Genomic DNA, 13,012 nt, shown 5'->3' on the forward strand with positions numbered 1-13,012 from the left:
TTTATGTATTTATCCATCACGTTTATATCCCACCTTTCCTCTGATGAGCTCAAGGTGGCATACATTGGCCTCCTCCCGTTTTATCCTCACAACGACCCTGCAAGGGAGGATAGGCTATGAGAGACTGACTTGCGCAAGGTGAGCTTCATGGCTGAGTAGGGATTTGAACCCTCATCTCAAAGGTCATAGTCCAACAGTTCAGCCACTGCACCACAGGCCGGATGACGATCTCCTGAAAGACAGGGCATTTTTGCGAAGCCTTGTGCCTAAAATATAGCAGCTAAAGGACAACACGAACAGGCAAACTCGGGTGGATTTGGCTGGGAAAGGTTGTTTTTGTTTATAAGTAAGGATAGCCTATAATCACAGAACCCACAACTCGTTATTTCTCGGTCTCTTCTCAGGAAGCTACAAGGACTTGGATCCATTTCAAGCCTTCATGTTGAAATTCCTTCTTTGTATGTATAGTACACACAGGCAGCGTGCCAGAATCCTGAGAGGCGGAGGGGAAAAAGGAGGGAGTTGAATGCCATATTATTAAAACCAGGTTCAGACACGTTGCAAAGCGTCAGAAGATAAGCTGCTGCAACACCTCTGCTGGGTTGGCTATGCTTTGCTTTTGCCACACAGGGACTATATGCTTGGTGGCCCTCCCACTTTCCGGAGGCAGAGAAAACTGCCAGAGATGGCAGCCCAGCTTCCCTTTGGATGGGGCAGCCTTGGAGTGTTGCTGTGTTGTTTACAAGAGACATTGTTGTGTTAACTTATTTTCATTAATATATGCATTTTTCTGCACAGTCTCTGTCTGCATTGCAAAATTCAGTGGAATGTGAATTGTGCATGACAGCTTGTGTTTTGGTCTGCTGATTGGTGTGAGTTAGGCAGGTTTGCATTAAAAGGCAAACTGAGCAGGTCTCTCCCCCAGCCCTATTGACAACGGAGAAAATATAAGCAGCTCACTCACAAGCATTAGCAAGCATCAAGGATATAAAAGGTGGTCCTTGTTACCATGAAAATGTATTCCAGATTAAATTTGTTGGCCGTCAAGGTACCACAGGACTTTGTTCTTACTGCAGCAGACTCATATAATGGATTCAAATTACTAGAAAAGAGATTCCAAGTATAATAAATAATAATTTACAGTATTATTTATACCCCACCCATCCAGCTGGGTTTCCCAGGAAGAACTTTCTGATGGTAAGAGCTATTCTATGGTAGAACAGACTCCCTCAAAAGGTGGTGGACTCTCCTTCCTTGGGGGTTTTTAAGGAGAGGTTGGGTGGCCATCTGTTACAAATGCTTTAATCGGGATTCCTGCATTGCAGGGAATTGGACTAGATGATTCTTGGGGTGCCTTCCAATCCCACCATTTTATGATCCTATGACTACCTCCTCTAGAAACTGGAAGGGGCATTCATTCATTTTATTTGTACACCTCTTTTCCACACACACACAAAATTGTGATCAAAGCAACTTACAATACATAAACATGGATGCCTTTCTAACAAAAACACTACAAAACTACATAATAACATAGCAAAGCAAAAATATAATAGCATGCAAAAAAAAAAAAACCACTCACATTTCAATACTATAAGTATAACAAGGTTACGTAAACGACACGCAGCAGCCAATAGCAAAAATAAACAAGGGAGCTTCACAGTTTCACCTTAGTCCTGGAAACACCTCTCCCATAATGTTGCTCTCAGGCATGATGTTTGTCTGGGATAAATCAGGGTCCAGGTTAAGAGAGGAAAGGTTGGGGGCCCTTTATGAAGTGTGCAAGTTCCCCTCCAACTCCCTCTCCCCACTTAGAAAATCTTCCCACCACAGCTAACCACAGACATCTAAAAACAGCAGCCAAAAAGCTTGCTACAAAAGTTCTGGGAATTCAGCCTACTGCCTGGTACAGGATTGGAGCAGAGCGTGGCCAGCCTGTTTAAATAAAATAGCCGTGTACAATATAAGAATTGCACCATTAATGAATCTATTTATTAATTTTATTTAAGCTATTTATATACCATATATCTTTCTGATCAAATTTAAAAGAGTACCAGTGTTCTCCCCCCCTCCCCCAATGGTGTGCACTAGTATTTAGTACTGGCACCTATTTCTTATCAACTTTTTAATTAAACGTTGGTCACAAACTCAATAACGAGGGGCGGAGAGGGCAGAGGAAGAAGGGAGGAGAAAGCATTTTACAATTCATCAACATCATCTTTCACACAGAAAAGCACTGAAGCATGCAATGGATAAGATGGAGTGAAATTAGTCATAAAAAACGGGGAGGGGGATCCTGTAAAATGCTTGCAGAAATAAATATGTTTTTTGTCAAGCCCCTGCAGCTAAACAGGGAAGGGGGGGGTTCCACAGAACTGGGCCCACAGTACTCAGGTTGCTTGTGGTGGATGGGAACCATAGGGGACCATGAACAGAAACTCCCTCAAAGCTTTCAGTGATGGGGCAGAGATCCTTGAATGGTAGAGTTGGAAAGGACCCCCAAGGGTAATCTAGTCTAACCCCCTGCAAAGCAGGAAGGACAGTCAAGAGATCAGATATCGTTGTGCTCTCATTGCTGAGCAACAAAACATGCAGAGCTCAGCTCAGTGGAGTGGGAGGCCAGCCAACTGGAAGAGCCTTTGAGGTGTGCTCACCTTGGAGGCAGAGTCAGCATCCAGAGTCCGGTCCAGTCCTAGGGTTGGGCGAGCAGCAGATGGTCCAGGAGTCAGAGAATCTGATATTCATGAGGTAAAGGGTCAAAACAAGCAGGAAGCAGCAAGGTAGGACCAGGAACTACAAGCATTGTTCCTGCTGCTGGAAGCTGTGCTTAAGAAGGCTGAAGCCAGCTGGTTGTGGTTCGAGGACCCGACCCCCGCAATGTGAAATGAATACACAAGGACACATGATATAAGGTTAATGGGCAAGTAAAGGCCACAACTTTATTGATTACAGCAGTGAAAAGGTATTGGCTTAGGCATTGGATGTCTAAAACAAGGGGGTTTATTCACCAGTAGGTGGAGCCTGTTGATGCTCATCCAACTATAGGCTCTCCCCTGATGTCACCGAGGGTTGTGCCATGGCCTCCCGCCAAGCAGGCATCGGACAGAATACACGACCGCTTTTAGCTAGGTTTATTCAAACCCATCTCATTTCTCGGCAATGTAAACTTTGAAATGCTTGTATTTTTATTTTATTTTTGCAAAGATATCCTATCCTGTCTCACTCACCCATCTCTACCCTTCATCTTCTGTCTTCATTAATGAACATGCTTCTCTCTCTCTCTCTCTCTCTCTCTCTCTCTCTCTCTCTGACACATGCAATGTTTTATCAGCACAATTAAATTTAAAATTGCCTCGCCAAGGAGACCTCTGGGCCATGTAAAGGGGAGTGGCTGCCAACTAGCTAAATGTTTCATTTTGTGCAAATGGTCACTCTTTCTCCCTTCTGGGAACTGTGGGCAAGGCTGTGTGTTGGGAAAAATAAGGATTATACAATTTCACTCTGGCTCATCCTTGTTAGGGGAAAGCACATCTAAAGCAGAAAAGTTCCTGCTTCAAATCTCAGCTGAACCGTGATTGTCCCACCTAGCTAACCTGAAGCAAGTAACTGTCTCACAGCCTCAAACCCACCTGCAATAGCGGGGTAATAATAATCCTGGCCTATCGTACAGGGTTGTTGTAAGGATGACTGGGATAATGTACGCTAGACCTTTTCAGCACTTATGAAAAGCTCTATATGCCCATACCTGTTTGTCTTCTTTTTCTTTTAACCCTCAAATGTCACAGAAGCCCAATTTGCATCTGTGGCTGACCAAAAAGAACCTGTAATTCACTGAGGAAAAGGGCTTGGGAAAAGTGGAGAGATGCTTGGAAACCTGTACTTTCTAAGTGCTCATTAATAATAGTAACAGAGTTACTATCACTGTAGAGTGTAGTTACTGTAGAGTAACATCACTGTAGTTACTGTAGAGTAACATCACTGTAGAGTGCAAGAAAGAGGGAAATGTCGAGGTATCGCTGCACATAAGGCACACAATTTCTGTCTCACCCTCTCTGGCCATGTTTGTGCATCATGCTAGACCATGGTTTAGTGTGATGTGCGCAAGCAAGGATGAACTCTCTTCGCCTCCTCCCATGCAGCTGAGATTAGGAGTTTGGAAGCTTCCACTTTTAGATACTCACAGCTTACTGAATTGGGAACCATGGTTCACATTAACTGTGGTTCATTTAAACCAGCCAGCTTTGTAAACCATGGCTTGAAGTGGACATGTTTCAAGCGAGATAGTTAACTACAGTTTGTTGCTTCAGACAAGGAGACAAACCACAGTTAAATTGCTCATTGGTGCTCACCACTTCTGTCCTTTCTCATCCATCTCCTGCCTCTTCCTAGATGTGTGTGTTACTATATCATCCCCACTCTCCTCCCTCTTCCCCAACATGCATTGCAAGATTTCATTGCCACAAGCACAATAAAGTGCAAGGCTATTTCCATGAGCTAGCCCAGCAGGTCTCCACGTGGAACATCAATGTTGGATAAGAGCTGTGCATATGCTGTGTTTAAAATATAAAATAAATGTGTAGTGCAATAATAGCCATAGTCCTGCAGACTGTATGTGCTATGCGAATTCAGAAAACATACACATATTGACCTATTCTGCATTATCTATTTTGATAGTCATGGGGGTGGGGAGCATGCAGGGCACCCAAGTCTTGCCCCTGCCCCACCGGAAATGCTACACTCAGCTTCCCTTCTTCCTCTGGTTTCTGCAGTTTAATTAGACAGACAAGTCTATATTTGCAGCCGTAAGCCTAGAAACTTGCTTCCTTATCTGTGCCAAAGCTGAGCTTCCCAGAGTGCTGAATTCTGTCAAATTCTGTCTGCACAACACATGGATGTTCCATGCGTTTGAAGCAGGCTTCTGCACATGCATAAGCCAAGCTGGATGGGGAAATTGTGTGCAGGAACAAGTCCTGCACTGTGCATATGATTTCATGGCCCCATCTTTCAACCAGGCCCAGCAAAAAATAGTAGTAGGTAGTACTTATCAACTGTTCAGGAGCAGGACTGGACTCTGGCTCCCAACAAAATATTAAAAACACAATAAAACACCAACCATTAAAGTCCCTGTACAGGGCTGTCTTCAGACAAGGGTGCCAACTTGAACAAAATATTGGGGGAGGGGGAGGTAAGCCCCACCCTGCATAACTGAACACATTATGTGGTGCATGCACATCATTTGAATGGCAATGCCCATCAACTTGAGGGGCCCTCAAATATTTTATTGAGGGGGTTGAAGACCTCCTTGGCTCTTAAGAATGACTCCTATGCCTTCAGGTGTCTTCTAAAAGTCATATAGTTATTTATCTCCTTGACATCTGATGGAAGGGCATTCAGATGGAAGGCCACTACCAAGAAGGCCCTTTGCCTGGTTCCCTGTAGCTTCACTTCTTGCAGTGAAGGAACCGCCAGAAGGCCCTTGGAGCTGGACCTCCATGTCTGGGCTGGACGATGGGGGTGGAGACATTCCTTCAGGTATAAGGCAGCTTATACACGTTGAAGTAAATAATATTCCAGAGGGTTTTATTTCATTTCCGTACCTCCCCCCCCCCTTGAAAACCACGATTTGATTCTACCTGTGAGCCGAAGAATTCCTTGCCGCTGGCAAGCATCACATTAAAGTGTTAAGCTGCGCCAACAATGTGTCCTGAAAGTTCAAAACAGGCATGGAAAGCAAGGGATCAACTGTACCAGAGCTTATCTGCGGCAGCACCTTTGACTGTTTGTTCAGTCAGTGTGATCATTACCTAGGGAAGGAGATCGGGAGAGGGCTCTGAGTTACTGTTGCTGAAATTCAGCCTTCTGTTGCGAAAGCAGTGCAGGTATTTGCCTCTCCACCCCACCCTTGCCTCCCTCTTTACTCGAAACACACCCTAGTGACACCCCTGGAGCCACGGAGGAATGCCAGAGTGGATTAGCAGCTATGGTGTCAGTGATGCATGTAATCCTCTGAGGAACACACAGTTGCCTTGAAATGGAGTGCAGTCTAAAAGGAGGCAGGAAAAAGAGTTCTGGATCTTCAGATTTCCAAGCCGTGGAAATCTGAATTTAAAAAGCCATCAGGAAGGAAGTATGGGCTGTACAATAGCAGCTCTGAGCCCTGTAGGAGCAGAAGCTTCATCAGAGAGAGTTGGGTAAGGATGGCAAACTGGCCAGTCTCCTCCTGGACTGGGAAGAGGAAGGACTCTTCCAAGGAGCCCTAATGGCATTCTGCTACTGGGAAGTCTGTATTGGGTATAAAGTCACCAACTCTCCAAGCAGAGAGTCTGAGAATGCAACACATACAAAAATGGCAAACTGGGTTCCCCTAAAGGCTGAAAAAAGGCAAATGAATGGATGGATGAAAGTTCAGGCACATTTGTCCTACAGACAGAAACCTAGGATGTCACTGGATATATATATATATATATATATATATATATATATATATATATGCTTTCGTAGATTTTCACGGGTACAGGAATGCAGGTTTTGGTGTCCTCGGGTGTCTTCCCGTGTAAAAGTTGGGGTGTCTAGGCGACGTTTCGACGAGGTCTCACTCGTCATCTTCAGGCTGGTGCTTTCGGCTTCTTGTTACTGGAACAGAGCAGGATCTCAGTGTTTGAGTTCCTATAAATACTGTTGAGGGGGTGTGGTGTATAGCCTCCAATGTTCTGGGCAGAGAGGAAGTTCCCAGGCTAGTGTGCCTTTTCTTCTTTTGTTCCTTAATTACTTGAGGGATATCTTGAGTGATTTCTTGAGTGATATCCTGAGTACCACTTAGGTGGGTCATTAGGTGTGGATTAGTTGCTAATTTGGCCACACGGGAAGGAAAAACTGGATAGCTTCCTCACACATCTCAACAGCCTACACCCCAAAATACAATTCACTATGGAAATAGAAGCCAACAACCAACTTCCCTTCCTTGACGTCCTAATCTACAAAAAACCTGATGGCTCCCTAGGACACACTATCTACCGGAAAAAAACACACACCAACCGCTACTTACATGCACAATCACACCACCACCCTGCACAAATAAACTCCGTAGCCAAGACTCTCATCTCCAGAACCAAACGCCTGGCTGACAAAGACCACTTGACAACTGAGTTACAGAATCTCTCAAATGTGTTAATTGCCAATGGATACCAGCAAAACAGGGTTACGAAGCTAATCCAAAAAGAAACACCCCCCAAAAACCAAGACACAGAAGAAAACAATGGCATGGCCCTCCTTCCTTATATCAAGGGCACTACAGATAAAATTAGCAAAATCCTCCATAAACACAATATCAAAACAGCCTTTTGCACCAACCAAAAAATAGCCAATATCCTCAGAAACCCCAAGGATAAAATCCAGTTGGAAAACCAAGGGGTCTATGAAATACCCTGCAAAGTCTGCCCAGCCACGTACATTGGACAAACAAACAGACGAATAAATGCACGTATCGCAGAACACAAGAATGCCGTCAAAAAAGAAGAAAAAACTTCCTCTCTTTTCCAACACATGAAAGAAACAGGACACGAAATTAATTTTGCAGATTCCAAATTGCTCTTTAACATGGAACATCACCACAAGAGAATAATCATGGAAGCCATCGAGATAGAGAAACACCCTCACAACATGAACAAGCGTGACGACACATCCCGCTTGCCAGACATCTGGAAATTAGCCCTCCCCACAAAAACTGACACCAGATCCAGAGGCACACAGAACGCCATCACCAATCAACCACACCAGACCCAAACCCAGACCCTCTCCACAGATAAATTACAGACACCATCCAGTAGCCAAACCATGGTGGCACCTCCGGATGCTGCACCCCCCTGCAATCCCTACACAGATCTGGCTGACACAGGCCACAAAACCACAGCTCGCCCCTATACACGAAGCCAAGCCAGAGCACAACTAAGTGCAGTACAGCCATCTTCTCAGAAAAACTCTTCACAAAGTTCAAGAGGTCAAGACACAAAGACTTTAGCAACTAATCCACACCTAATGACCCACCTAAGTGGTACTCAGGATATCACTCAAGAAATCACTCAAGATATCCCTCAAGTAATTAAGGAACAAAAGAAGAAAAGGCACACTAGCCTGGGAACTTCCTCTCTGCCCAGAACATTGGAGGCTATACACCACACCCCCTCAACAGTATTTATAGGAACTCAAACACTGAGATCCTGCTCTGTTCCAGTAACAAGAAGCCGAAAGCACCAGCCTGAAGATGACGAGTGAGACCTCGTCGAAACGTCGCCTAGACACCCCAACTTTTACACGGGAAGACACCCGAGGACACCAAAACCTGCATATATATATATATATATATACACACACACACACTATAGTATATATAATATATATATATGAATATATATGTATATATATAATACAGTGGTACCTCGGAAGTTGAATGGAATCCGTTCCGGAAGTCCGTTCGACTTCCAAAATGTTTGGAAGCTCCCACAGCCAATTGTAAGCCATGGAAGTGACTTCAGACGCTTGGGTTCCAAAGAACGTTTGCAACCCGGAACACTCACTTCTGGATTCGGAAGCCAAAACATTTGATTCACAAGGCGTTTGGGATCCAAGGTACAACTGTAGCTCCAAACTATCTGTAATTGTGGACAACCAGTAGTCACACATAACAACTCGTAGCCTCTTTTTCTATACACATGGACCGTCGTGGGCATCAAAAGGTGCATGCATCTTCTTCAATGGAGTCTTATTGAGCATAGCAATACATTTTAGGCTGAACGTCTAGATGCACATATACATCCTTATCTGCCTTGCACATAGGAGTCGACTTTTGCACACAGAGCTCTTTTGTTAGATTAGGACAAATGTGCTTGGAGTGAAACTCATCCAGGCTAATCCCTGTACTGCCAAGGGAGACACACCTTCCTGCTTTCTCAGGGCTGATGCATGGAAGACTTCTCTAAAGTTTTAGCTGGTTTTAATGTTGCATTTTTATCCCTTTGCCTGTGGTTCTAGTCTGGATTGGGAGCATCACTTATGGTATTTCCATTGCAAGAAAAGCTTCCTTTTGTACCAATGGGAGCTTTTCTTCCAATGCAAACAAGAAATGTGGGAGAGCAGATCTCAATTAGGGACACAGCAGAGACAAAGAATTAAAGCCTGCCTTCCCTAATGCCGGGGTCGTGATCCAGTTTGAGGAACCCCTGCCTGCTACTTTCTATTTAAAAGCCATTAAGAGACAATGAGGTTTGTCAGGGATGTTCATCTGGTGCCTTCATTATATATCTTTAGGCACCAGGTGAAAACGTTCCTCTTTAACCAGGTCTTTGGCTGATTAATATTCTGCAGCCTTTGAAATGTGTGGGTTATTGTTTTGTTTTGATTATTTATTTGTGTTTTTATGTTGTATTTTTGTCTTTTGAACCACCCTGAGATCTTAAGCTGAAGGGCAGGATATAAGTCTAATAAATAATAAAGTAATAACTCATGGGATATTAAAGACAATATATGTTCCAGATGTTGATCTGCTAATATATATGGCCTGCAGAAGACACTTTTTGCTTGAAAACAGGATGTAAAGCTAATCTCCATCAAATGAAAACTCAAAAGGGTGTCAGGCAATAAGATAAAATAACTATCTAGAGCAGTGGTGGCCAAACTTGGCCCTCCAGCTGTTCTTGGACTACAATTCCCATCATCCGTAGCTAACAGGACCAGTGGTCAGGGATGAGGGAGCTGTAGTCCCAAAACAGCTGGAGGGCCAAGTTTGGCCACCACTGATCTAGAGAAAGTTCCAATATCAAAAGGAACCTAAAGTGGTAGAAACACCCTTCACCAATAATTCTAACAATTCTGAGGCATTTCAAACTCAGAATTAGGATTCACTTGACATTAAAAGGCAAATCTACTTAATTTGCATTCCCTGAACCAGGCACAGACTGAAACGCAACCAGCTTTCAAAATTTGCACTTCTCTGAATTTTGTAACACAGTTCTTCAGCCAAGCAACAGCTATGCAAATGCATATTCTGGGGTAAAGTGTGCACAAAAAATTATATATTCATGAAAATAAATACAAAGTGCATTATACCAGGGGAAAATTTGCTGGCAAAAATGTATATAGTAAGAGAAAACTACACAGAAATGCTGACTAATTTTCATGAGGATTTTTTTTAAAAAAAGATGAAAACTGATGGGAAATTGGGGAGACTGGAAAAATGAGAAACTGGCAGAAATTGATAGAATTGCTCATCCTACTCAGAAGGAAAGATTTTGCAAAGAGCTGTGTTTTATATATTACACACACAAACACACATTTTTTTTTAAAAAAATCACCATACTGCAAATAGGAAAGGTTCATTTAAACATTTTTAATTGATTTGTTGGTTTTTGTTTCATTTTCAAAGTATAGTGCCATATGTTTTTGAATAATTATTATTATTTAAAATTTTCCCTGATGTGAGAGATATCATTGAAGTGGCCATTTTCCTTTGGAAAGTCTGATGAAAAAAGAGAGCCGTTTCCAATATGAAAATGAGTCCCCTCATACAGCGTTTAGTACAGTTCTTTTTTGGAAAAATTCCTTGGCAGCTCTAGAGCTTGGCTGGAAAACAAGCAAGGCAGGGAGCCAAGCATTATCCCTGCAGCATGGCTGATTTTCTTTCCTGCCTTAACTTCATTTAATATCTGAACCATTAAATGTGCAGAGCACACCATTGGAAAGGGCCACAGTGGCTGCAACTCCAGGTGGCTGTTTTAGCAATCTCCACCCCACATCTCCCTGTTTCCATATCCATCGTTCCAAAAGACCCTGCAGTGGTCAGGTGCAAGCCTGAGACCCGTGAATGATGCACAAACTTCCTGGAGCTTTTCCACATGCCCAGCTCAAATATTCACACCTTGCCAATCACTTGTGACAAAGTCATGCATGTACAGCCATTTTCTTGCCATGTTAGGGGGGAAGCAGTTGAAAAATGTTAACCAGCAATAAGTGTTATGTACAAAAGCACAATTAAGGGTGCTTTGGGGCTGTTGTGTTCTTGCTTTTAAATAATCAAACGGTACATAAATCTTTTGGCACCGGGTGAATAGCTTTAGACTGTCTCTAGCTTTCAATTTTTAAAAAAGAAATATAATATTTGGTGTAATTGTTTCTGCTGTTTGCTGTTTATTTTTATCAGTTGATTTTATTGTTGAAATACAGCCCCCCCCCAATTTACATGGAGGTTATGTTCTAAGGCACCACACGCATCAGTGAAATCGTGTATATTTGAAACATCATTGGAAAAGCCTGCCCTATTCCGCCCCTTTTTGTTACATTTTTGGGTCACTTCTGGGTTTGGCGTGATGCGGGTGTGTGCGGCCTTACACATAATGAATGTGCATACAAGGGGGTTGCCTGTAGTGACCATATCACCTTTCAAAAATCCTCCAGTTCATCTAAGGCTCCTTGTTTATCTTTTGTTTTGTTTAATTTATGTTCCTCCAAATAATGACCTGGAGAGAGGACCATTTTTTCCCACTGAAAACTAAGTTTCTTTCCCAGCCTTGTGCCAATATTTCACCACGAAAGGAGCAATATGTTTCGGAATGATCTTGCGCATACCTCATTAATGACATTTTCCTGTTAAAAGTCATCATATGTATAAAAACAAGGCAGAGATGAGATGATGGCCTCTGGATGCAACTGGACTCTAACTCTCATCATTTCTGACCATTGGGTGTGTTGGCCTGAGCTGATGGGACAGATGTAGAGAAACATCTGGGTGGCCACAGGTTCCCCACTCTTGGTCTAAGCAGCAGCCCCAGGATACAGCTGAACTCAGTGGAAATCTCTCTGCAGAGCTTCCCTTGCCCTCTACATTCCATGCAATGTTTGGGTCCCATCCTTTCTTATCAGTCATCTGACAGGCTGTTTTCAGGAGGACCCCTTTGCAAAGCTCTCTTCCATACACAGCGCTTAAAAAGCTCCATTGGACAGGCTTTCTGTGGATTCTATTTCAAAGGGAGGAATGTCAAAAAGAGATCCTCCAAATAGCTTCCAGATGTGGCTATTTCTTTTCCTGATCTAGACTTGGAAGGAGGGAGCAGGGAACGCCTTTAAGTGCTTCTCCATAGTGAAATGGGGGTGCAGGGAGTCTTCACTGCAAGGAGAGGAGACACAGAACTAGAAATCATGAGATGGGGAGGAGGGAAACTGAGCCCCTGTTTGAGACATTTCAGGGCGTGAATTGCATTTCAAATAATATTCCCCCTGGGTGCATGGTAGTATTTTAAATTATACATCAGCAATCCAAGCTCAAGCAATTTATCATGGGATGGGCCCTGTCAAGCTGGGGCTAAAGAGAAAGGGATTTAACTTTCAGGAAGTTCAGCCTCCCCCTAATCAAGGCTTCTGATTCAATCTTACATTCTGAAATTCCTCCTGAGACGCCTGACAGAGAGCCACAAAGGCAATGATCATCATCTAATGATGTTTGGCAGCAACAGCTGTGTTCCTCGTGCGAGCTTTTGAATGTAGCTCTGTGCACAACTTGTACCAAACAGATTTCTAGGACTGATGGCCGTCTCCTGAGAGGCAGGACTGAATAACTGAAATGCCTCTGATGGGTACTTGGCCATTCATTCTTCCATCTCGAGAATAGAACTCCATTGCCTCCTCTCAAAAACATGCTCCATGCCAGTCAGACATTCACAATGCATGTGCTGTTCTCTTCCTTTCTCTCCTCAAAACTTATTTTTTCTTTTTCTTTAAGTGAACCGCACATCTAAAACAGAACTTGTGTTTGGATGCTTTTATGTGAAGCTACTCCGACTGGCAGTGGTCCTCTAAGGTCTCGGGCAGAAGTCTTTCCAGGGAGTCACAAACATGACATGGGTCACCCATGTCAATTATATCCTTGAATTTGGTGAGTGACTGCTCCAGTGCCCAGCAAAAGACAGGCAAAGACCTATCCCAGTAACAGACAGGCATGGACTTGTCTTGATCAGGTGCCAATTGC

At 43.4% G+C, this 13,012-nt stretch overlaps 1 protein-coding gene across 3 annotated transcripts in view; it reads right to left on the minus strand.

Annotated features, from left to right (window-relative positions):
- GSG1 (germ cell associated 1) overlaps window positions 1-13,012 on the minus strand; it is a 108,056-nt gene that overhangs the window by 26,524 nt on the left and 68,520 nt on the right. The window lies entirely within an intron of this gene.

The sequence above is a fragment of the Podarcis melisellensis genome, assembly GCF_964234715.1.
Source record: "Podarcis melisellensis genome assembly, chromosome: 10".
Lineage (NCBI taxonomy): Eukaryota > Metazoa > Chordata > Lepidosauria > Squamata > Lacertidae > Podarcis > Podarcis melisellensis.